Source organism: Vulpes vulpes, chromosome 4 (genome assembly GCF_048418805.1).
Source record: "Vulpes vulpes isolate BD-2025 chromosome 4, VulVul3, whole genome shotgun sequence".
Classification (NCBI taxonomy): Eukaryota; Metazoa; Chordata; class Mammalia; order Carnivora; family Canidae; genus Vulpes; species Vulpes vulpes.
In genome coordinates this window covers 102188815-102213173 of record NC_132783.1, presented here as the reverse complement: position 1 = coordinate 102213173, position 24359 = coordinate 102188815, and the positions used below count along the sequence as shown (strand labels likewise).

Genomic DNA, 24359 nt, shown 5'->3' with positions numbered 1-24359 from the left:
GGTTCAAATTCGAAAGGTCCAAAAGGTATGCAGCAGATCATAGGTATTTCTCCCCACTGGCACCCATGTACCCAGTTTCCCTACCACATACTGGCCACCCCTGTTTCCATCCTCTGGATTCCTCCCTACTCCCATCTGGCTCCAGGTTCTGGTGCCAGCCTTTCTTTTATGGACTTTGACACCTCTTCTTTTTTCTTTTTATTCCTACTGAGGCTTAGTTGAAAATAGAGCCCAAACTAGAGGCCTCACCCTTCTAGCCAGCCTGTTGCATGCTTTCAGATGGGTCTTGTCTTACCCAGTGTTGCCCACTCCCCTCCTTACACTCTACAGACATCCCCCCGGTCCCCAAACTTGCTGAGGGACAACCTTCCAAGCTTGGCATCAAAGCTCCTCAAAGCTGAGCCTGCCCCATTTTCTGTCTCTCTTGCTTTGCCCCACTTTCCTCATGAATGAGATGGGGGTAATAGCAGTATTGAGTTCAGACTATTTTTAAAGATTTTTAAAAAATCTTTACAGGTGTATTTTGGTATCTTTTAAATTTGATATGATTTTAAACTTACAGGAAAGTTGCAAAAATATAAGAAATTTCCGTAGACCCTTTACCCAAATTGACCAATTTTTACATGTTACCCGTTTACCTTATAGTCTCTCATTTTCCCTATGTGTAGGTGAGTTTGTGTATGTGTACTTATATATACAAACATATATGATTAAATATATGAAACCATGACATATATAAACCATTTAAAAGTACATTATAGGGACACCTGAGTAGCTCAGTTGGTTAAGTGCCCCACTCTTGATCTCAGCTCAGGTCTTGACCTCAAGGTCAAGAGTTCAAGCCCCATATTGTGCCCCACATTGGGCTTCACGTTGGGCATGGAGCCTACTTAAAAAAATAATAATAATTTGGTTATTACTCTTAAATTGGACATCATGTCTCTTTCCACTAAGTACTTCAGTGTTTAGTATGTTTAGCGTATGTGTGTATAAGAAATAAAACATCCTCTTACATAACCACACTTCATGCAATTTTAATAAGTTTAAATTAAACTTATCTAAAATAAAAAAAATAAAAAAATAAACTTATCTAAAATACTTTGCAGAATGCCCAACAGCATAGCATGCAGGTGCCAGTCGTTGTTAGCTGTGATTACTGAGCTCTCTTCATTGGTCTTCTGCATATAGTCCACCTGTGTTAGTGATAGTACCCAGACATGCCCTACAATTTGCCATTCTCCCATCATGGCCCATTTCCCAGCCCAGCCTGAATCCGTGGAGGCCCCACCTCTTTCACAGCCCACAGGTGATGATGCCTGCTCCAGGAGGCCTTCCCTTATCCATCACCTCCCTCCCTGCTCCTGCCTGGAAGAGCTCTACTTTAAGTCAAGTCTCTTCTAGTCAAAACCAGAAAAAGCCCATCCCAGATGGCTCTGGAAAAAGACTACTGTGAACTAAGATTTTACAGGAATCTAAGGAAGGCGTAACTACCCCACAGATACCCCACTGCCGGGCAGGTGGGACTGCAGCTGGTGGCCACAATTTATGATGTCTCCTAAAACCTACAACAACAGATCTAAAATTTGCTCATAAATTCACAATCATTTCTGCCTCTAACTTTCTGTGTACACTTGGGCAAGCTACTTAAGCTCTTTGAGCCTCAGTTTCTTGCTTTATACAAATAAGGCTAAAATAATCACGATTTTATTGAGTGCTGAGTGTACACTAAATGCTTTATGTTTATTCAACCAATTGTCTAAGGGAGGTGCTGTAGTTCTCTCTATACACAGAGGAGGAAGTGGAGACATGGGAGGGGGGGGCTGCTAAGTAATTTGCTTAAGGTCACACAGCTAGAAATCCCCAAAGCTGGGATTCAGTCTCAGGCTGTCTGGCTTCAGAGCTCCCACTCTTAAATTGCTATCCACTTTGAAGGATGATTGTGAGAATTGCGGCACAGATTCTTCGTGTAAGGCACTTATCGGACAGCAAGGCTCAGGCTAAGTACTCAAAAATGTTATGACATTATCACAGCATTAGGTGACCCTGATCCCCTTCACGGCCCCAGCCAGTCTTATAACCCTTCAACCCCACAACCACAGTTAGCTCAGTGTCCAAAAATTCAGTGTGGATTTGGAAAAATTGCAGAGCTGACCTTGAGTTGGACTCACCTGGTATAGGAAACTGTGACAAGGGTCAGGGGTCATGTGGTACCAACCACAGCAGCTGTCTGCTCAGGAGACATTAAAAAAAAATAATGTCTTATGGCAGTTGGCCATCCCCCAGTCATTCTTTCTCAGAACTTCTATGTAAATTGTTCTGATTCTGTGGCAATGAGTTTGATTTGGTGGGTACTGTGTGTGAGCACATGCTCGATTCTGAGCCCTGCTTCTGGCCTCCCCCCCCCCCCCCCCCCCCCCGTGTGACAGACTCCCACTCATTAGTGTGATTGATCCCTACCCTCTTGCTACTGGAAGTGCGGGTTGTGGACCTGCACATCAGTATTGCCAGGGAGCTTGTTAAATATACAGAATTTCAGACTCCACTCCAGGCCCACGGAATCAGAAACCGTTTTTGCTTTCTTTATTTTTAATATGGAATGCTTCAGAAATTTGTGTGTCATCCTTACGCAGGGGCCGTGGTAATCTCTATCATTTCAGTTTTAGTATATGTGCTTCTGAAGCAAGCACCAGAAGCTGCATTTTAACAAGATCCCAGTGGTCCTTAAGCATGTTCATTTAATACTCCTTATTGTTTATTGTGTAGCCCTGGGTTTTTTGTTTGTTTTAGTTTTTTGTTTTTGTTTTGTGGCTGACTAGCTCTTACCAAGATATGATGTGGGGCACACCATGTAGTCATACTATCAATAAGCAGTGGATTATTATCACCAGTTATAAACGCTGTCAGTGGATGAGTTTCTTAGCCTGTTCTCAGAGCTCCATGTGGAATAAGGGATTGAAGCCAGATGGAGTGTGAAAGTCAGTTCAAAGGGTATCACACCTGCTGAGAAAAGGCAGGTCCTGAGACTGTAACATATTCAGCAGTTGAGGCAGAGCAGATCGGGCTGTGCGGGAAATCCCCAGAGTGGCAAAACATGGCCCTTGGGGACATGGGCAGCTGGAAGGTGGGAACCCTTGGGAGGCTAGTGCCTGTGGCTGTAACACATAATGAGGAGGTGGCCCAGCAGACACTTGGCAAAGATCCCAAAGGCAGAGTTCCAACCCTCAGAGAACAGTGGCAAGAGCAAGACAAGGAGGTCTGGGGTTCCCCTGTAAGCTTCCCAGGCAGGGGCTTGAGCCAGTGAAACAAATGGCGGACTCCCTGGAACTAGTTCTGAATAGACCAAAAATATTGCCATGAGGGTACTAGCAGAAACAATACCTACAGCCAAGGCTTAGGCTGGTTGAGCCAGAGGCCACACATGCAATCCCTGGTTCAAGCCAGGAGGACCCTGAGTAGGGTGGCAGAGACCAGGCTCCTGATGGAGGACCCAGGACAAGAGGGGCAGAAAGCCAGCTGTGGGCTGCAGAGAAAGTCTGTAAGAAGTCCGCAGACTGCCTTGCCTTTCCTGGCATGGAGTTGGCAGGGAGGTGTGGCCAGATTCCAGAAGGCTTTCCCATCACTGCTTGCTGGGCCCTGGTTCACCTGTGGACAGCCTTTTGGCGTTAAGTGTGGACCTTGCCCTGACACATTCCTGAGATAATGCCCATCGTCATCCCATGGAACACAGTGACAGCCATCCACGTGAGTGGGGCTCCTAACACCCTCCCTGGGTTCATTTCCAGTTTGTTTGATGTTGGTATGTCTGTCTGTGTAAAATGACTAAAGAACAAATCATTAGTGAGCTGTCCAAAGTCCCCTTGGGAACATTCCAGAAAAATGAACCAATATTCCATCAAAGCCACAAATGGCTCCCCCCCCCCCCCCCCCCCCCCCGCCATTCCTTCAAAGCAGAGTTTCTCAGAGTGTGGTCCATAGACCTCCTGCCTTACTCCCCCAAGGAGCCCGTAAAACAGATTCCTGGGCCCCCACCTGAAATATACTGAATCAGAATCTCAGTGGGGCTCCAGGATTCTATATTTTTATTTTGTTTTATTTTATTTTATTTTTTAAATTTTATTTTATTTATTGGAATCTACATTTTAAATATGCTACCCAGACAATTCTAATACACCTTAAACTTGAAGCCCTCTCTTCCCTGCCCCAGGAGATGCTCTCTGTGCTCTGCATGAACCCTGTGTGTGCCCTGCCTGCTGACACTCCCGCTCTGCATTGCTACACCCAGCTTAAAGGCTTCCTCTTACGGGAGCCTGCCTTGTCCCAGCTCGGGTAAAGGCCTCCCCCGCCCCCTGTGCACCATTCTCATATGCATCCACAGTGGAGCCGTGATCCTTTTCATGTCTATGTTCTCCACCCAATGGGGAAGTGTCCTGCCTGTCTCCCAGGCCCGGCACAACGTCTTGCATGGAATCAGTCCTAGCAAATGCATGGATACCCTTGAAGGCAGCTGAGAGGCAACGGGCAAGTTGCAGAACGAAGGGTGATGAGTAGATGCCTCCTGATGAGAAGCTGCCACCCTCTGACTCCTCCCTTGGTCAGTCTGAAGTCCTGGGTCAGGTTTTCAAGCCAGAGGGTGAGCATTAGACCCAGGGAGAGCCCAGGGCTCTGAGTGGCAGGGGGCAGAGCCCAGCTGCATGGGGGTGAGGCTCAGCTCTGGGTCTGCCGCTCAGGAAGCCTTCCTGATGTAGAAGAAAACACTCAAGGACAGTTTGCCAGCCCTGACCTGACCCCGCACCCAGGGCCGCTGGAATGTGCAAGCCTCCCTCTTGTCAGACAGGAGGCATTAAAGAATAGAGCTATTGGACCGTGGAACTCCCACAGAGCCTTCCCCCAGAGTTTCTCAGCGTTTGCTACCGTGATTCTCTGTGTAAGGCTCTGCACTGCTGTTTGCCAAACCGGTAACTGTTCACCCAACAGAAATCACACAGGCCGTCTTCGTCGTGTTGGTGAAGGGAGAGCTGGCTGCCTCTGTTCTAAAAATGCTGCCCATCACCTCTCTCTGAAACACAGGCCGCAGTTCCTTATCCTTCACTGGAACACCAGGAAGCCTGCTGTATGAGCCCAGGGTCCCTGCTCTGATCTTGCTTATCTGTGTGCCTCTGGTGGGCGGGAGGCCTTTTGGGGGCTGGCAGGGGAGCCACCAGAGGGAACTCTAGGTTAGCCCAGATGGTAGTGACCGCAGGGGACCTCAGTATAGGAGACGAACTGACCTCTTGATGTCTGAGGTCAGGGTAAGGGCAGTCTGCTCTCAATCCAAAGTAGGGTCAGAACCTTCCTTGGCCCTTGGAAGAGAAAAGATTGACTGAATTATAGGGGCAGGGTGGAGTCGCTGAGAGCTCAGTGTGCAGTAGGCCCTCAGCAAAGCTTCTTGAGTTGATGAAAGGGGAGCATCCAGTTCTAGTTAATGTGGGCTGTGTCACAGTTCTTCAGACATTTGCTCTAATTCCAGGGGATGGGGGCCAGGTAGTCTAAGATCGTGGGTAATTACTGAGTTTCTTTTGTGCCTTTTTTTCCACAAGCATATTATCTCTGAATCTACTCCCTTTCTTTTCTCATCTCCCCAGGTTATACTTGTTTTGCTTCTAGGAGGAAGACAGTGCTGTGCTGTCATTTGGTCAGAATTTTATATTCAGAAATAAAGTTCATAAATCTTGCTAGAAGCTGAGGAAACTTCCTGTAGGTTGTGACCACTGCCACATACTGAGGAAAGTTACATTCATTTACTGTTTCACTTGTCCTCAGTAGCTGCTGAGGCCCAGAGAGATTAGGGAATTTATCAAGATCACACAGCAAGTTGGCACAAGGGGTTGGGTTTCCATCCAGGGCTCAGGGCTTGTCACTGCCGCATTGTCTCCTGGAGGTCATTGGCTCGCGTTGATGTAACATTGCTAACACTCATTGAGTTCTCTACCACTTCTCAGAGGGTTTTGTGTATGTGTCCTGATTTGAGAATTAGTTAAGCTTTCGCACTCTCCTGGGTGCAGCAACTGGAATCCAGGCGCTGGAGGAAGTTCCTGCCTCCTTCCTAGAGTCCACAGGCAGCCAGATCCCACAGGCCCTGCTCTATAAGGTGGTGAGGACAGGAGGTGTTGCCAGCGGGTGGTGGGCAGCATGGCCAGGGGGTGTGGAGGAGGTGGAGTTGTGATGACCCATGGGACGCAGGCTCCCTGTTAGCTCCCAGGCACTGCATCCTGGGCCCTCCCCCTGCCACAACCCCCTCTTCTACTTCCCTCTTTAGCCCCTGCCCTCTTAGGATCTGTCGCTGTTTGGAAAAGTGAACACAGAGGCCTTTCCAGAAGAGTCCTGTTCTCCAGTATTCCCAGTATCCTTGCTCACTGGAGGGAGGGAGGGAGGGAGGGAGGGAGAGAAACAGAGACAGAGAGAGAGGGAGAGGGAGGGAGGGAGAGGGAGGGAGAGGAACAGGATTGTATGGGAAGGAGAGGCAAATGTATGGGAACAGTTAAGATGCAATTGCTAATGACTCCTAGAATTTGTCTCCTAAATGTCCTCCTTGCACGCAGGGACGCTGCCTGCCTTTGTGAGAAGCCAGGCAACACTGAATGATGTGTTATCAATACAGTACAATAGCCCTCGACGTCATGAAGATCCCGGTGTTAGGAGGACACAGCCATGAGGAGATGGAGGGGCCTTTTTACACAGCATGATCCAGCTTTTATTGTATAACCCCTGGGCCTACTGGCCCTTTGTTCCTGTTCTCTTTGACAAAGGATTTTTTTTTTTTTTTTAACTTTCTGATTAGAAACCAGTAGTTTAAGCCTGCTAATCACCTCTTTCGGCTTGGCATGCAAACCAGGGAAAGGCCATAGCACTTAATCTGTTTGCAAGGGCTCTCTCAGTTCCAGAAGTTCAGAAACAGTCAGCACCTCCCCACCCCCAACTTCAAAACATCATTCAGGGTAATTCCTACTGCAATTATAATAATAAACATTCTGAGGTGTATTACCTATTAGTTTACTTTTTAAAACATTTATTTTTGATTGGGTAAAACAGACACAAAATTTACCATGTTAACCATAGTAAGCATCCAGTTCATGATATTGAACACATTCACATTGCTGTGCATGGCAAGCATCGTTCTTTCTGTTGTATCAGTTTGACTGCTCTGGGTACCTCATATGATGGAGTCACACAGTATTTGGTATTTGTCGTCTTGTGACTGGTTTGTTTCACTTAGTGTCACGCCCTCCAGGTTCATCCATTGCTGTTGCATGCAGCAGAATTTCCTTCCTTTTTTAAGGCCGAATAATATTCCATTGTGTGTACCTGCAATATTTTGTTTATCCACTTATCCAACTCATGGACACAGGGCTTGCTTTCACCTTTGGATTATTATGAATGATGCTGCTCTGACGGGCATATGAATATCTGTTCACGTCTTTGCCTTTAAATCCTTTGGCTGTAACCCCAGAAGTCCAGAAGGGGAACTTCTGGATCATATGGTAATTCTACTTTTAATTTTTGGAGGAGTTGGGATGCCTGGGTGGCTCAGCGGTTGGGCGGCTGCTTTCGGCTGAGGTTGTGATCCCAGGACCTGGGATCGAGTCCCACGTCGGGGTCCCTGCATGGAGCCTGCTTCTCCCTCTGCCTGTGTCTCTGCCTCTCTCTGTGTGTGTCTCTCATGAATAAATAAATCTTTAAAAAACATTTTTTTTTTGAGGAGTCATTGCACTTTTCTCCACCGTGGCTGCACCATTTTACATCTACAGCAGCCATGTGCAGGGTGTCCCATTTCCCACAGCCTCACCAACGCACTTGTTATTTTCTGGGTTTTTGTATAGTAGCCATCCAAATGGGTGTGAAATGGTATCTCGTGGTTTGGATTTGCATTTCCCTGCTGATAAGTAAGCAGTGTTGAGCATCTACATGGATACTTTTTAAAAAACTAACTGCATCAGGACACCTGGGTGATTCATTTGGTTATGTTGTCTGCCTTTGGCTCAAGTCATGATCTCGCAATGCTGGATAGAGCCCTGCATTAGGCTCTCTGCTTCTCCCTCTCCTGCCCCTCCCCTCACTCGTGTGCCTGCGTGCGCACTCTCTCTCTCTCTCTCTCTCTCTCTAATAAATACAATCTTTAAAAAAATTTTGGAAATAAAAAACTAACTCCTCACGTCCTTCCAATTATAGAGAGGCAGTAAAATGTATATTCAAGGAGCTGAATGCTAGAAGCCAAATGCCTGGGTTTAATGGTGGCTTCACTCCCTACTGACTTTGTCACCTGGGTCAGCTGCAAGACCTCTTTGTGCTTCAGTTTCTCATCTGTAAAATGGGATAATATGTAAATGGATCTCACAGGGCTCCTAAGAGGACTCGGGGAACTAACACAGCGAAGTCCCATAGATTGCCTCATGACTTGCTAGCAGTGGGCTGACTGTGGGGAGCATTACTTTCCGTGAACAGAGTTGAACCTGCTGCCTCCCATCTGCTGGGGAAAGCTTTCTTCTCTGCCTACTGTGTATCAGGTGGGGACATTTGAGGTGAGACGATAGCTAGAATCTGGAGGGTTTTCATACCCCAAGGGTGGGCATGTCAGGAGGAAGAAGAACCGCGGCAGCCTTTGATAGCCATCCTGAAACTTGGCAGACCCTGGCTTTGAGAGCCAGTGTTTGCAGAGCTCTGGTAACTGGGAGGGAGATGGGGACAAGATCCAGCAATTGAGTGGAAAGGGAGCTGCTGTGGTCCCTCACCCAGTAACTTTTACAGCAAATAACCATCTGGATGAGGAATGGCTCCTGATGCCTTAAGGAAGATGGGTAGCTAAGGGTTTGTGTTGCTGCCCGTGTTACTGTAGGACACTGCATCCTAAGGGTTTGCCTGACTGTCCTCAGGTCCGTGCTCCCTGGGTCCCCTGAGTCTCAGCATTTGGGCCTCCATATAGTGCCCCATCTGTAGAACATTCCACCTAGTCCCAGAGAGATCAGGGTTTGCCTGTTGTTCTGATGTGAATTCCAGGCATGTCAGAAGGACCCTGGGGTGACAGCTTTCCCTTTGCTTCCCAGAGCACATCTCTGACCTGGTCCCCTCAGGGGAAGATATCATGGGAAATTCCTCCTCATTTCTGATCCTTCCCCAAAGCCTAACCCAATTTTCTCAGCCAGGCAGAGGAGCACATGCACTGAAGGGAGAGCACCCCTCTCCTGCCTTCACCTGGTTAACTGTCTTTTCCAAGCCCATCTTGGAATATCATTTCCTCAAGAAATCATTTCCTGACACCCCAGATGGGGCCAGGTTTGGGGTTTACATTCCCTCACAGAGCAGTATTCTTTTTCTTTAAATCAGTTGTTCAGTGATAATTAGCTAATTAGACCTCATGTCTTTTTCTGTTTAATGTCAGCCTAGGACTTTTCTAGACAGCCGTTCTCAAAGTGTGTTTCCTTGGAGGTCCCAGGGATTCTCTTAGGGCATCTGCAAAGTCAAAACTTCATAATACTAAGAAGTTATTTGCCTTTTTTACTTTGGGTCTATCACGAGAGGACGATGCAGTTTTCCAGAGGCTACATGATATGTGATTTTGCAACAGATTGATGCAAATGCATCTCTTAGGACTCAACTGTCTTCTGTTAAGCTTTACATTAAAGAGTTTTGCAAAAAATATAAAGTAATATGACTCTTCTAATTTTTTGGCAGGGACTTAGAAAACATCTAAGTGTAAAAAAGTTTATAAGTGTATAAATTTAAAATGTTTAATTAAAAAAAGGTTAACATGCAATGCGATTACTATTGTTATTTTCAAAGAAATTAATAAGTATTTTCAAATTTTTTGTTTTGATTTCTAATATGGTAAATATTGATAGACAAACACACATGAACAAAACCTCTTAGAAGTTCTCCAGTTTTAAGATGGTGAAGGGGTCCTAAGACCAGAAAGTTTGAGAACTACTATCGTAGACAAGAGTCTATAACCTCTTTCTATAAAGAACTAGAGAGTAAACATTTCAGGTTTTGTGGACCATACCACCTGTCTTAACTTTATAGCACAAAGGCAGTCAGAGGTAATATATAAAGAAATAGGGATGGCTGTGTGCCACTGAAAACTACTTTATTTGCAAAAACAGGCAATGCATGAGTTTGGCCTGCAGGCAGTAGTTGGCCATCCCCTGCTCTAGACTACAGGCTCTGTTAGGTCAGGAACTGCATCTAACTTGTAAATTACTTTATCCCCAATACCTAGCACTTGCTCTATGTAGTAGATATTCAGTACTTTTAACAGAGTGTTTAAGCTGCTGGCAGCACAAGTCAGAAATAATAGTAGCTTAACTTCAAGAGTTAACTTTACTTCTTTATCATATTTTTTAAAAAATCACAAGACAAGCCAGTCAGGATTGGAGTGGTAGCTCCACATGGTGACCAGGTACCCAGGTTCCTTAAGCCTCTCTGCCCCACCATTCTTAGCACGTTGCTTCTATCATTATACTCACCTCACTGCCCAACAAAGTTTAAGAAGCCTCAAGAGAATAAAGCTGGTCTGTCAATGAATTAACTGCCCATCACGACAAAATGTTTTGGGTTGGTTTTTTGTTGTTGTTTTTTTTTTGTTTTTTTTAAAAGATTTATTTGAGAGAGAGAGATAGTGAGAGAGCACAAGAGGGGAGGAGAGGGAGAAGCAGGCTCCCCGCTGAGCAGGGAGTCCCATGTGGGGCTCAATCCCAGGACCCTGAGATTACGACCCAAGCTGAAGGTAGATGCTTAACCGACTGGGCCACCCAGGTGCTCCCACAACAAAACATTTTTATTTTTATTTTTATTTTTTATTTTATTTATTTATTTTTTTAAAGATTTATTTATTTATGATAGACATAGAGAGAGAGAGAGAGGCAGAGACACAGGAGGAGGGAGAAGCAGGCTCCACGCCTGACGCGGGACTTGATCCCGGGACTTCAGGATCGCACCCTGGGCCAAAGGCAGGCGCTAAACCACTGAGCCACCCAGGGATCCCCAACAAAACATTTTTAAAGAAAGAAAACAAAATCCAGATTCTCAGAAGCTCAGTAGTCACCACATCGAGCATATAATAGAAAAGGTACTTAGACCTAGGAGGAAAGTTGGTAGAGATAGATCCACAGATGGCAGAGATGATGGAATTAGCAGAAAAATGACTGTAAAGTAAGGATTATAGATATGTTTAAGGATTCAAAGGAAAAGAAACTAGTAGAGAAATGGAACCAAATAAAAATTCTAGATGAAAACTATAGTACCTGCAGCGAAAAATCTGCTAGATGGATCTAACATTAGATTGGATGTTGTAGGAAAAGAAGAGGACACTGAACTTAAAGTTGGGGCTATAGAAACTATCCAGACTAGGCACAGAGAGAAGAAAAGCTGGGGAAGAACAAGTCAGAACCTCAGTGATCTGCGGGACATTCCATAGTCTAACAAGTGTATATTTGGATTCTCGAAAGGAGAGAGAGAGAAATTGAGAAAGAAAATATATTTGAAGACATAATGACTGAAAAGTTCCAGAGTTGATGGAAAATATCAACCCACAGATCCAAGAAATTCAACAAACCCCACACAGGAGGAGAATCATGTGGACAATCCTACCCAGACACATCCATAATCATGTTGCTGAAAACTGAAGTCAAAGAGAAAAACCTTAAAATCAGGCAATGAATAAATACATATGATGTATGGGAGAACAATGAGCCTTATTACTGTCTTCTCATCAGAAACAGAGCCCCAAAATAATTGCATTATATATTTAAGATGCTAAGCCAGGGGTTTAGGGGACTGTCAGTCTACAATCCTCTATCCAACAACAAAAATCCTTTAATGATGAGGGTAAAAACCAAGATATTTTCAGATAAAAGCTGAGAGAAATTCTTACCAGCAGACTTACACAAAAAGCAATGTCAAAAGAAATTCTTCAGGCTGAAAGAAAATGATATCAGATGGAAACTTGGATCTCCATGAGAGATTAAGAGCCCCCGAAATATAAAAGACTTTAAAATTTTTCTTGATTTCTTTAAAAGATAATTGTTTAAAGCTAACATAATAGTGTATTGTGGATGATTTCTTTAGAGTAGGAAAAAAGAATCAAACAGATGAGACAAATAGAAGACAATTGGCAAGTTCGTAGACTTGAATCCAGCTGTATTAATAATTTATTAAAAGTAAAGGGATTTAGGGACACCTGGGTGGCTCACAGTATTGAGCTGCCTTCGGCTCAGGGCGGGATCCCAGGATCCGGGATCGAGTCCCTCATTGGGCTCCCATTGAGGAGCCTGCTTCTCCCTCTGCCTGTGTCTCTGCCTGTGTGTCTCTCATGAATAAATAAATGAATCTTAAAAAAAAAAAAAAAAAAGTAAAGGGATTAAACACTCTAGTTAAAAGGTACTGTCAGGTTGAGGGTGGATGGGAGGAACAAGTGTTTAAGCTACCAACAAAAGATTCCCTTTAAATATAAATATACAGTTAGGCAAAAAGTAAAAGGATGAGAAAGGGTGGGGAGATACTAATCAAAAGACGACTGGAATGGCTATAATGACAAAATACAAAGTATTCCAGAAACAGGAGCATACCAGGTACAGAGACAGAGCTTTTGTTATAATGGGTCAGTTCCTCAAAAAGACATAATAATCCTGAACGTGTACACACCTAATAGCTGAGTTCAAAATACATGAGGAAGGGATCCAGGAGAGCCGGTTTTCCAGCTTTTTGCAAGGGGAAGGATTGATGGAGACATTTCCTCATTCTTGGCCTGATCTTCTTTGAGTCAGTGAGGAGGACAGAGGTGGGCAGAAGGAAGCCGAAGTCGGCAGCCTCCTTCTGTGCTCAGCGTTGTGACCACTTGTGTCCCTCCTTCCCTCTCAGAAGGCAGGCTCTGGGGCTCTCTGACAAGAGCCCTTCCATACAGTTCCCACAGGGCACTTCAACTCTTCTGGCCACAGAAGAGGTGAAGCATTTTCTGGCACCTGCCAATCTCACGTGAAGTGCCAGACAGGATTTAGGGTTATGGCTCCTGAGGTTTGGAAAGGGCTGAGGTCTTGGAGTGATGTGTATGGTCAGTGTTGGTCACTGGGAACTCCAGGTGTCCCAGGACACAGAATAAGGTAGTAGTGTCTACCCTAAGGCTGACGCCTGCCATTCAGATACTAAAAGGGGCTGAGTCAGCATCCAGTGGGACAGGAGGAAGGCGTTAGGAGAATTTTTGAGCAATAACAAAAAGTTGCCTGGAAGAGAAGTTGGTTCTCAGATGGGGTGTGCCTGGTTGGCAAAGAACTGCATTGTTTTCATGCTGTCCCATTTTCTGACAATCCAGCAATGATTGCTTGCTTGCTTCCTTCCCAGACTTTTAAAAAAAAATTCTGGTAAAATTCACACAACAAAATATACAATCTTAAGCATTTTTAAGTGTCCACTTCATGGTGTTAAGCACATTCACATTGCTGTGCAACCATCACCGCCCTCCATCTCCAGAATTCTTTTCATCTTGCAAAACCAGAACTCTGTCCTCATACAGTGCTCACCTCTCAGCCCCTTGCAACTACCATTCTACTCTCTATAAATTTAACTACCTTAGGTATTTTTAAAAAGATTTTATTTATTTATTCATGAGAGACACATAAAGAGAGGTAGAGACATAGGTGGGGGGAGAAGCAGGCTCCCTGTGGGGAGTCCAATGTAGGACTCGATCCCAGGATCCCTGGGATCATGACCTGAGCTGAAGGTAGATGCTCAACCACTGAGCCACCCAGGTTCCCCTACTTTAGGTATTTCATATTAAGTGGAATCATAAAGTTTTTGTCTTTCTGTGACTGGCTTATTTCAGGTAGCATGATGTCCTCTGGGTTCATCCATCTTGTAGCTTGTGTCAGCACGTCCTTTTTAAAGGCAGAATAATATCCTATTGTATGTACACACTACCTGTTGTTTTTCTGTTTATCTATTGATGGACACTGGGGTTACTTCCACCTTTCAGCTATTGTGAATTATGCTGCAGTGAATGTGAGGTTGTAGCAGTGATTCCTTTCTGTTTTGTTTTGTTTAAAGGTTTTGAGGTGAATGTGGGGATAGAAATTAGTGGTTCAGGATGCTGGCATGACAGCCTCATTTCACACTTGAGACCTAGAACAAAAATACACATCTGGGAGAGTTTGTCCTTGTAAGTTTGCATTTTTGAGGGGACAGCTGAGATTATTCTATAGGTGAGGTCTTTTAAAGTCTGCCCCACCCCTCTGCCAATCCTTTGTCCTTTGTGGTCCTCATGGCCACCGTCTGAGTTAAAGTGTCGTTTTTTAGCATTGGCTATTCTAACAGTCCCTGGATAGGAGGGTAGCCAGACTCCAAGAAAATTTTCCAGCAACTCACATTGCAACTCCTCTTGGAATTTTTTTTCTTCCATAGGACTTTCCAGAGTAAATTGCTCTTCTTCTCGGAAGCTTCTCATATTTCTCCAATGCCCATAGAAAACCCCAAAATTTCTGAGCATGATTCAGGGCCCCGCTAGCTTTCCTAGGTCCTTCCCCCTCTCCTTCCCTACATTCCTTCATTTAATTGATTGGTTCATTTGTTCACCCTGTGTCCTATATTTTCATGTTTGTTTCTGACATGAATGTCTAATACTGACTCATTCAATGGTGTGTTAAAGGGCCACCCAGCACATAGAAAATGCTTAGAATGTTTATGATTAAGAGAGTTTTACCTTCTGGGGTTCCTTAGCTCTCCACTGACAACCTTGGGAGGTAAATCCTTTCATAGGATTGTCCCAATTGACAATTTGGGAAATGGAGCTTTGGAAGTGTGGAGAAATACGTTTGCTATTGGTCCTTGGATCAAATTCAGATTCAGAACCAGGGCATTCCTCTGAGTGAGATCGTGGCTTTCTAAGACCCTCTGAAGCTGGAGGCAGCAAGAATAAATGCTCTCAGGGCCTCTGGATGTGTCTTACTCTCCAAGTAAAGGTGAGGCCTTGCTGGGGCAGACTTTGATTGAAGAACCATGAAAGGCCAGTGCTTGTAGATGTTCACCTAACAAAAACCCAAGTGTAAAATGATGTAGTGTAACATAAAGTTGGCTACTTTCCCAACTCTGGAAGGATATATAATACTACTATAAACTCATGTTGGAAGGAGCATTCTTCTTGATAGGGAACCCAGGAGCAAGGAAAAAGCCTTACAGAAATCTGTCACGTTCATGCTGACAAACTTCTGAACACTTGGCTGGATCATCCAGGAGGTTGAAGCAAGTGGGTGGATGTGGACTCCTTCCTCCAATGTGCAACCCACTGAAAACCTGAGGCTAAGGACAGAACTCGGATCGCAAACACCTGCAGAGGGTGGAAGGCCTTGCTCAGGTCACTCGGCTAAGAAAAGCTGAGCTGGGTCTCCCACAGTTGAGGAGTCCACGTTCATTGCTTCTTCTGACCTATCATGCAGCCAGTTTTTATACACATCTTCCATTTGAAGGCTGCATTGTACAATGGAAAGAGTGTAGGCTTAGGCACCATTTGCAACTGTGGCCAAGTTAGCTCAGCCTCAGCAGTCCCATCCTCATGGTATAGATAAGAACACTTGCTTCCCTGGGCTGCACTGAAGACCAGCGAGCTAACTGGGTAAAGCAGCCAACAGGTGCCTAGGACAAAGTCAGTTATTAACGGTGCTGTTTCCTGGTGAGTCCTTGCTTCATCTACTCTTCCTTCACTTGGCCGTGCACACAACCACTGCCTGGGATTTGCTCCATGTGCTCAGGATTCTTGTTTGATTGCACTGTAGGTGTTATCACTAAAGAAATAGAAAGTTCTAATTGGATGCAAACATCATACAAGTGCAATCATCCTTTCCCTTCTGATTCTAGCATTTCCATTGGCCTCGCCAGCAGTCTTAGGGTAGGGATGTGGAATTGTTTCCTTTGCTTTCCCCCAAAGGTATCTGCATGACCTCAATGTCTGGTGATTCTTTGCTGAGGCATCTGGGACTTACTTGGTCAGCTTAGCCAACATCTACCCTAGGCTGGCTGTGCCCACCTCTCCCCACCTCCAGTAAAACAGACAAGCCTCATTGAGAAAATCAGCTTTGTCTGGAGTGAACAGGTGGGCCTCAGGATCTTTGCCACTTGTGAAGTTGGCCTTGCCCTTTGTCTCCCCCTCTCCAGGGTACCTTTTTCTACCTCCCTGGCAATATCTCAGGAAGAAAGTTCTACCCTAGAGTTTCCAGGAAGCCACTTGATTGCATTATTGACTGATAACCTCATTTACCCTGGAGCAGAGAGACCTGTAGTTTGGAATTATACTTAGGATAACGTATGCTGGCGTCAATGCCCAAGTGAAAAATTGAGAAGGCCTGGTTACTGCCAAGCCCGAGTCAGACATCATTTAGAAGGCTTTGAGGTTTCTTATTTTATAGATTTAAAAAGCGCTCCTTCTTCTTTTGAGACCTAACTTCAAAGAACTCATTCCAGGTCACACTTCCTTTTGGTAAATCTTAACCAGTGTAAATGTTTACTTTTGTGTTGTAAATCCTAGGAGGTAGAGGGAGGAGGAATTTTAGAAGCAGGTGTTCTGCCAGCAAAAGTTAAAACTTAATCTGCTGTTTGGGGTGTTTTGGGGAGAGGGATGGCTGGGGAGGGGAGCATTTATAATCAACGAGCCATGCTAATGAACCTGGAATCAGTAGACTGCCTTTTTGCCACATTGTATGAATTCCTGGACTGTGCCCCTGGCCCACTGGACAGGAGGAGAGCTTAGGAAGACCTGCCTTGCTTCCACCCCTTTGGGTGCAGGGGTGGGTGTCAGTGAATGAGTGGAAGGAACAGGGCAAAACAATAATTAAAAGGATAGAAAGCTAAACAAAGGGGAGAGTAAAATGATATAAAGCGATATTCATCAAAAACCATGGCTTTAGTTCAAAATGTAAGTTCCTGACATGATTACTGAGAGAAGTCTCCACTCCCCTGCCACCACCCCCGCCCCCAGCCTGGGTCTCCTTCACCGCATCCATGGACATAGTTCATTGAACTGGAAGGTCTTTGGGATTGGCCTGGGACCTGCACGCGCCACAAAAAAAAAAAAAAAAAAAAAAAGACTTCTGAGCTTCAGTTTGCTGCCTAAGAAACACCCCTTTGGAAGAAACCCTTGAAAAACTGAGCAATTCTGTGGAAGGAGGCTACTTAGGTGTTGTGTAATGAGCAAAAGCATTCTTCTCCAAGACTCCGTTTTCCTATCAAGAAAATGGAGCTAACAATAGGTACCTTCAGAATTGTGAGAATGACTTGGGATTGTGTGTGCTCAGCATAGTGTTCAGTAACCATTATTGTTACTCCCACCCTTACAAAGCCCACCATATGTGTATATGAAATGTGCTGGAGGGGGGTGATTTGGTGGAAGGGGATTCTGGGATAATGAAACTAAGACTTCTCTTCACCTCCACAGGTACTCATGCCCCTTTGCCTTGCTCTTTCCTCTCTTTATCTAGAAACAGGTAGGGCTGGCAGGGCAGAAGAAAGGGACATAGAGCATAGGAGCAGCATATAGTGAGGGTGTCTCAGACTGTGGGCAGGCAGTGGCCAGGTTTAGGGGATACAGGGCTCTGCAGAGTAAGAAGAGGAAGATAGAGAAAAAGATGGGCCCTCTTCACCATCCTCACCCCTAAAGCTGCTGAATCTTCTGGTGCATCCGGAATCCTCTACAACCAATCCCTTCCTGCCTCCCCAGAGTCCCAAACTGACCACAAGACAGTCACTTGTGGGTGATTCACAGCCCTTCCCAAGTTTGGGATCACCAGGCTGCCCCCCTCCCACACTGGGGGTCTTGCTTCAGACTGCAGCTTTGCTACTTCCTCATGGAACCTTGAGTGTGAGAGCAGCAAAACCAGAAAACAGCCTGACTCTCATGCTGGGAGCTGCATAGGTAAGTTAAGGGACATCCATGTAGTAGAGTGTCATGTAGATAATTAACAAGCATGAGATACAGCTACAGGTGCTGATAGGGAAAGAATTCCAAGATGCATGATTAAGCAAATAACAAGATGCAGAATAGTATATTTTATGTTAAAAGGAATGGAATCAGGGACGCCTGGGTGGTTCTGTGGTTGAACGTCTGCCATTGGCTCAGATCATGATCCTGGGGTCCTGGGGTCGAGTCCCCACATCAGGCTCCCCTCGAGGAGCCTGCTTCTCCCTCTGCCTATGTCTCTGCCTCTCTCTCTCTGTCTCTCATGAATAAATAAATAAAACCTTTAAAAAAAAGAAATGGGGCTAAAAATACTTATACAACCATAAATATAGTGTTTTAGAGGGGATTGAAGGAATTCTCTATTCCATGGAACATTTGGTCCATGTAGGATTAAAATAGCTGCTGGTCCAGGACCACCCTTGGAGAATCACTACTTTAAAACTACTTTGTGTTAATACTTTGTGTTAATACCTATTCCACTTAACTCAGTTACCTGCCTGGATCATGTTGTGACTTGAGTTTGCAACCCCAAGTCAACTGAGAGTCAGATGAGGGAGACTATGTATGCATTGTAGTAGAATTTATCAGTTTTAAGATTAACTTGTGTTTTTTGGTTTTGTTTTTTTGTGTTAACATCTTCAAATTGGGGATGCATCTCAGAAATGCTTTTGGCCATGGTCCTTGCCCACACATGCACAAACTCTGGTGTTCCTGCTAGTGCAACTGGTGCTGTGGTCCTGCTGAGTTTCAGCTACAAACCACTTAAGAACGACTGTGGACAGACCTTTGTTCTTTTATTAAAAAACCTTTCTTTGGTACCTTCTGGTAAAATCAGGAACATACCAGAATCAGAACTCAAAGTAATTTTCAGTAGCTTGGAAGAAAATCACAGAGACGTTATCAGCGCTAATGCTGTCTCAGCGCCCAGTGGTACAAAGAGTGGCACCGTGAGAGACACACAGGTGTTAATGACTCAGCACTGAGAAAAGGATCCATCTTATCAATAACTAGCTAGTTTATTTTGCTTTTATTTTTCTTTTCATATATGGAAAATAGAGCTGTATAAGAAGTGCATATCTAAATAAGTCCAAATGAGCTTTTTCAATATATATAAAGGAAATATTCTAAGGTAAAGAAAGCACTGGGCCATAGTTTATTGGTAGTGTCAAAGACTGTTGTAATTGAGGCTTGCTTTCTTAGCTCCGTGGAGTAGAGTGTGTATGATCAGCCTACATGTATATATTCATGTGTATGTGCATGCTAGGTACATGCACATTCTGGTAGGTTTATGAAAATATTTTTGGGAACTCCTGGGTGGCTTAGTCAGTTTAGTGCCTTGACTTAGGTCATGATCCCGGGGTCCTGGGATAGGAGCTCCCTGCTCAGTGGGGAGCCTGCTGCTGCTTCCTTTGCCCCTCCCCACCTCATGCTTGCACACACTATCGCTCTCTCTCTCTCTCTCTCTCTCTCTCTTTCTGAGATAAACAAATGTTGTTGTTGTTGTTTTTTAAGGAAAATATTTCTGGAAGGACACACAGGAAATCTCCACTTCCATGTTCCTTTAGGGGCTTACATCTCTGGGTGAGGAGGGAAAAGTTTTTATAGCCTGTGTTTATGGACTTTTGTGTTTTTTTTATTTTTCATTGTATTTGCTCCAGTTTTTTTCTTTAAAAAAAGAGGAGAAATCTTTAGAGTCTCAACCATATCTTGGGCCTCCTGACTTCCAGATCTTGGAGTGGGGGAACCCAGATGTGGGGTAGCCAGGTCTGGTTATCCTTCTCATCAGGCTGAAAGCCAGCTAGTACTTCCATGTTCACAAGACCAAGAACTCCATGAGGCTCATGAGTGTTCAGAGAAACTACTCACTAGCAAATTAACTATGTTCTTGCCCCCTTCTTTCCCTGTCTCTCTTCTTTCCTCAAATGTTTTTTGAGCATGTCTCCTGTGTATAATGTCAAACATCTATAGACTCCCTTCTAGAAATGGAGGAGGTGCCCATTTTGCAACAGAGGTGCCTGAAAAATGCATATGTCATTACATCCTTGATCATCTCTTTTAAGTCTTTTTAAGTCTTAAGCTTTTAAGTCTGATAATGTGGTCTTGGTGATGTGAGCCTCATCATGGGAGGGTGGCTCTCCTTCCTGCAGTGATCTTGATGCAAGACCAGATGTTATATCAGGTTCCTAATGATGATGGGCAGCACCTCTGTGATCTTTGCAACATGGAGAGACTACTCTGGAGCAACGTCAGTCCAGAAACAATGCTCGGTTGGCTGGTGTGGCTGCCAGGGTTTTCCAGAAGGAGGCAAACATTTGGAAAGAAGACAAATCAAGCTCTACCTGCATCAGCTGTCTGTGTCCCTACCCCACCCCATCAGTCCAAGTTCATCATTTTGGGGACTTGGACATGCTACTAAAATTCTCACTGTGTCCTTTCTTTTTATCTTACCCTCCCTTCCCACTCCATTCTCCAAGACGATTTTATTATAGAGTTCTTGTGCATTCTGATACACGCCATCCCCTTGCACGAAACATTTTGATGCTCTAACATGACCTATAGAGCACTCACCTAAGTTTAACCCTGATTTTGCTTCTCCAACCCTATCCTGTCCCCCACCCTCCATTCCATATTCTGTCAGTAAGTCTGCAGAAGCATTACAGAACCTTTGCAAATGCTAGTCCCTCCACCTGGAATGTTCTTTCCTTCTCTCTTTACCTATTTACAACTACTCACCCTTCAGTCCTGAGCTCAGTCCTCACTCCAGGAAGCCTCCTCTAACATTGCTGAGTAGGTCAGACCGCCTGTATACAATCTCATGCCACTGTATGCGGCCACTTCATAGCACCACTCACAGTATTTCTGGCTGGCTCCTCACTGCACTGCAAGTTCCCCCGGAGCAGGGACTTGGGCTGTTTTCCTATAAAACCGTACCCCCAGTGCCTGGCTCCAGTAAGCTCTGAACATATATGCTGCACAAATGAATGAACGGATGACTCTCCTGCCAAGGCAGTGATGCTTCTCCCAAGAACCCGTGGCGGGCCCTGCCCCCAGCAGGATGTGGCTGAGGAGGCTGATTGGTGGGATGGAATGCGACAGGTCCCTCTGGTATCCTGGATACCAGAGAGGGTGGGAATGTAAACTGGGCCCAGAGGCTGCATTCTTGAAATTTCACTTCAGCCCAGGAGGAGCCTGCAGGGAAGTGAACCTGACCTTGAAGTTCTTGCCTTTATTTTTTACCCCCTTCTCAAAAAAAGATAAAAAGTGCAGTCATGCAATACATTCTTTCTGAAGGAGCTGTGAGGTGGGGGCTTCTAAGTCACGCTACACTCATCACCCAGACCTGCTTCTTGCTGGTGCGAGTGCACCTCCCAAGTGTCCTTGGCATTGCATGCCCTGGAGGAGGGGAGGTCTCTGGTCCATGCACCCTGGGTGTTCACAGGAACATCTCTGCAGCAGTTCCCCAAACAAGTGCCACAGAAGTTGGAAAGAAGCAGGTGCTTGTGGAGCATCTGTTAGGTCCCATACAACGTGGTAAGCACTTTGCATGCTTCATCTGGTCTGGGCCTCCCAACACACCTGTAAGCAAGGAAGCAAGCCACTTAAGCAGATGAAGAATTAGAGCTCAGGAATTGAAATGACCTGCCCACAGTCACGCAGCTGGGTAAGGAAGTGCCAGGATTTGAACATAGATCTGTCTCGTGGCTTCCCAGCCCCTGTTCTGACCACTGTGCCATCTCCAGGTTGCCCTGACAACCAGTACCTGAACACTCAGAGTCTTCCTGCCACTTCATTAGTTCTTTTGTTTACAAAACTTGATAAGGGAGATGTGATGACTCTCATTTCTCAAATTACTAAACTGAGGCTTAGAGAACTTCGTTAAATGCCAGAACCAGGATTCAAACATAGTTTTATCCACCTGCAGAGTCCATGCTTTCCTTTACCCTCAGCAGACAGGGGAGAGTCTGTGTGGCTTAGAGCAAATCACTTTTCTCTCCTCATCGGTAAAGTGAGGACAGTGGAAAATATTAGGGGTTTTCAAACTTTTTTTTTTTTTTTTTTTTTTTTTTGGAAAGGAGCCATTTCAAGTGAAATCCTACATTGTACCTGGCATGTGAAGCCCTCCCTTTGCTTCCCAGTGTCACCAGCCTGCCTGGATATGGAGGTCTCCTATATCTCATGTATTCTCAGAGCTCAGTTTGAGAACCTCAGCAGTAGATGACTTTCAGAGGCCTTTCCAGTGTGATCTGCCATCTTTGCTTCTGTTGGGATTTAGCAGAAGAGCCAGGGCATATTCTTATTTTTAAAAGCAATACCTTCTGGTTTAAAATCTCCTTGGGACTCCAAGCCAAAGGGATTGAGCCTATATCCCAGAATACCCCTCCTGTATGTTTGGAAACTGGCTTAACTATATAGAGGGTAAAGTTCATTGAATGGTTGGTGTTCTGACTTGCTAAGAAATCCATGTAAATTTGTTATTGCAAGGAGTTAGGCTGAGTGGGCTCAGATCCCTGCACCTTCACCTCACAGCTTGTGCCCATGGGCAAGCTACCTAACCTGTCCTAACTAACCCGCTTTAGTGTCTTTGGTGTGTCAAGGAGGTGATGATGCCCAGGCTCTAGTATTAAACTAGATGGTGTACGTGCTCTACAAATACCAGCCATTGCTAATAATCTTGATTGCAAAGAATGTGTTATTTCTAATTACTAGGACCATATTTAGAAATTGGTACTGAGCTGGGAGATTTTGGGTTATATAAAGATGATGGTGACATTCCAAGGAAAGGGAGCATCACCTTGTACTCCCCTGACCAGCTGCCCAACCATCTATACCAATTGATGGAGCAAAATTATTGGGATCCTGCAGACACAGGGATTGTAGCTGTCCTCTCCCCTTCCACTCTTATTTGTGGTGGTGAACAGCTCTGCTGGTGTTCAGAAGCCCCACTCTCAAACTATATGCGGCACTTATGGATGAATTCTCTTTTCTTTTGACTTACTCAATCTTTCAACAGATATATCAGTGGTTTAATTGGGGAAGATTTTGACACCTCCTCCCCCATCCGCCTCCAGCCAAGGGAACATTTGGCAATGTCCGGAGACATTTTTGTTGTCATAACTGGAGGAGGGGGTGCATCTAATGGTTAGAGATGAGAGATGTGACTAAACATCCCACAATGCATAGTACGGTTCCCCTGCAGCAAAGAATTATCTGGCCCAAAAATGTCAGCAAGGGCTCATGGTGAAGGCCAACATGGAGAAGCCTTGAAAACCATGTTAAACACGTACCATGCAGGCCTGGTGATGAACAAGACAGACATAGTCCCCTGTTTGTGTGGATCTTGTAAACCAGTTTCTGTTGCAGGGGTTATAGGGAACAGAGATGACTAAACAAAGAAATTAACATAAAATTTCCATTTGTCTTAATTTCCAAAATAAAATGGTGCCTTGATGGAGAATAGGCAAGGGGGACCTAATTAAGATGACTCAGTCAGATAAGACCTCTTTGGGAAGGTGACAGTTAAACCAGGATCTGAAAGCCCAGGAGCTAGTCATGCAGAGAGAGGAGGAGAGCATTCCTGACATGGGTCAGAATGTGCTGGGTGGCTGGAGTAGAGTGAGCCTTGGAAAAAATGATCAGAGCTGGAGGAGACTGGAGAGCCAGACTTGAGGGGCCTTTCAGCTTGGGCAAGAGCATGGGCTTTGTTCTAAACACAGTGAGAAGCCACTGGAAAGTCTTTAACAGGGATATGATAGGATCACGTTTATTTTTTAAAAAAGATTTAAAAACTGAATTGGATGGACTCTGTCCTGTGTTAAAAACGTTGAGAGGTACTGAGGAAACCAGCCCCGGCCATCACAAGGACCAAGAGCTCCACAGAGAACACACAGAGTAATGTGAAGGAAGGGGCTCTCAGAGAGGAGAAGCAGAGTCATACCAGCTGGGCTCCTGAAGAACTGAGGGGGGGGGGAGAGTGAGGAGGGAGGGAGCTGCCCCTCAGCCAGTTGCCTAGGAGGGGAGAATGCCAGCTGACAGATTGTAGGGCCTGTCAGGGGCACTCTCATTTGATGTGAAGGAGAATGTTGTCTATTTTTGCCAAGTGGTTCCCACTTTAAGTCCAGGGGCCCTGGGTTTGGGGAATATTGTTCTCTCTGAGTGTGATGGTTTGGTGTGTCGGTGTTGCCAGTTCCTGCCACTTACCAGTCATGTCACCGCGGGTTAGTTACTTGTTTTCTGTGTGCCTCAACTTCCTCGTCTGTAAAGTGGGTAAGTACTTACCTCACTGGGCTGTGCAGTTGAAATAAAGTTCTCTTTGTAAAGTGCTTACTAGTGGAGCTCCTAGTGCATAATCAAGGTTTAATGAATATTAATTATTACATAGTGAATTTAGCTAAAC

The 24359-nt window shown here is 45.0% G+C and overlaps 1 protein-coding gene and 1 non-coding gene across 7 annotated transcripts in view; one reads left to right on the top strand and one right to left on the bottom strand.

The window, feature by feature from the left end:
- The window catches only part of WWC1 (WW and C2 domain containing 1), a 150642-nt gene that overhangs the window by 16362 nt on the left and 109921 nt on the right, over positions 1-24359 (top strand). The gene's annotated exons all lie outside the window — the stretch shown is intronic.
- LOC112929071 (U6 spliceosomal RNA) lies at positions 2586-2687 on the bottom strand. The gene has a single exon (XR_003236868.2). It is a non-coding gene; the product is annotated as a U6 spliceosomal RNA (small nuclear RNA).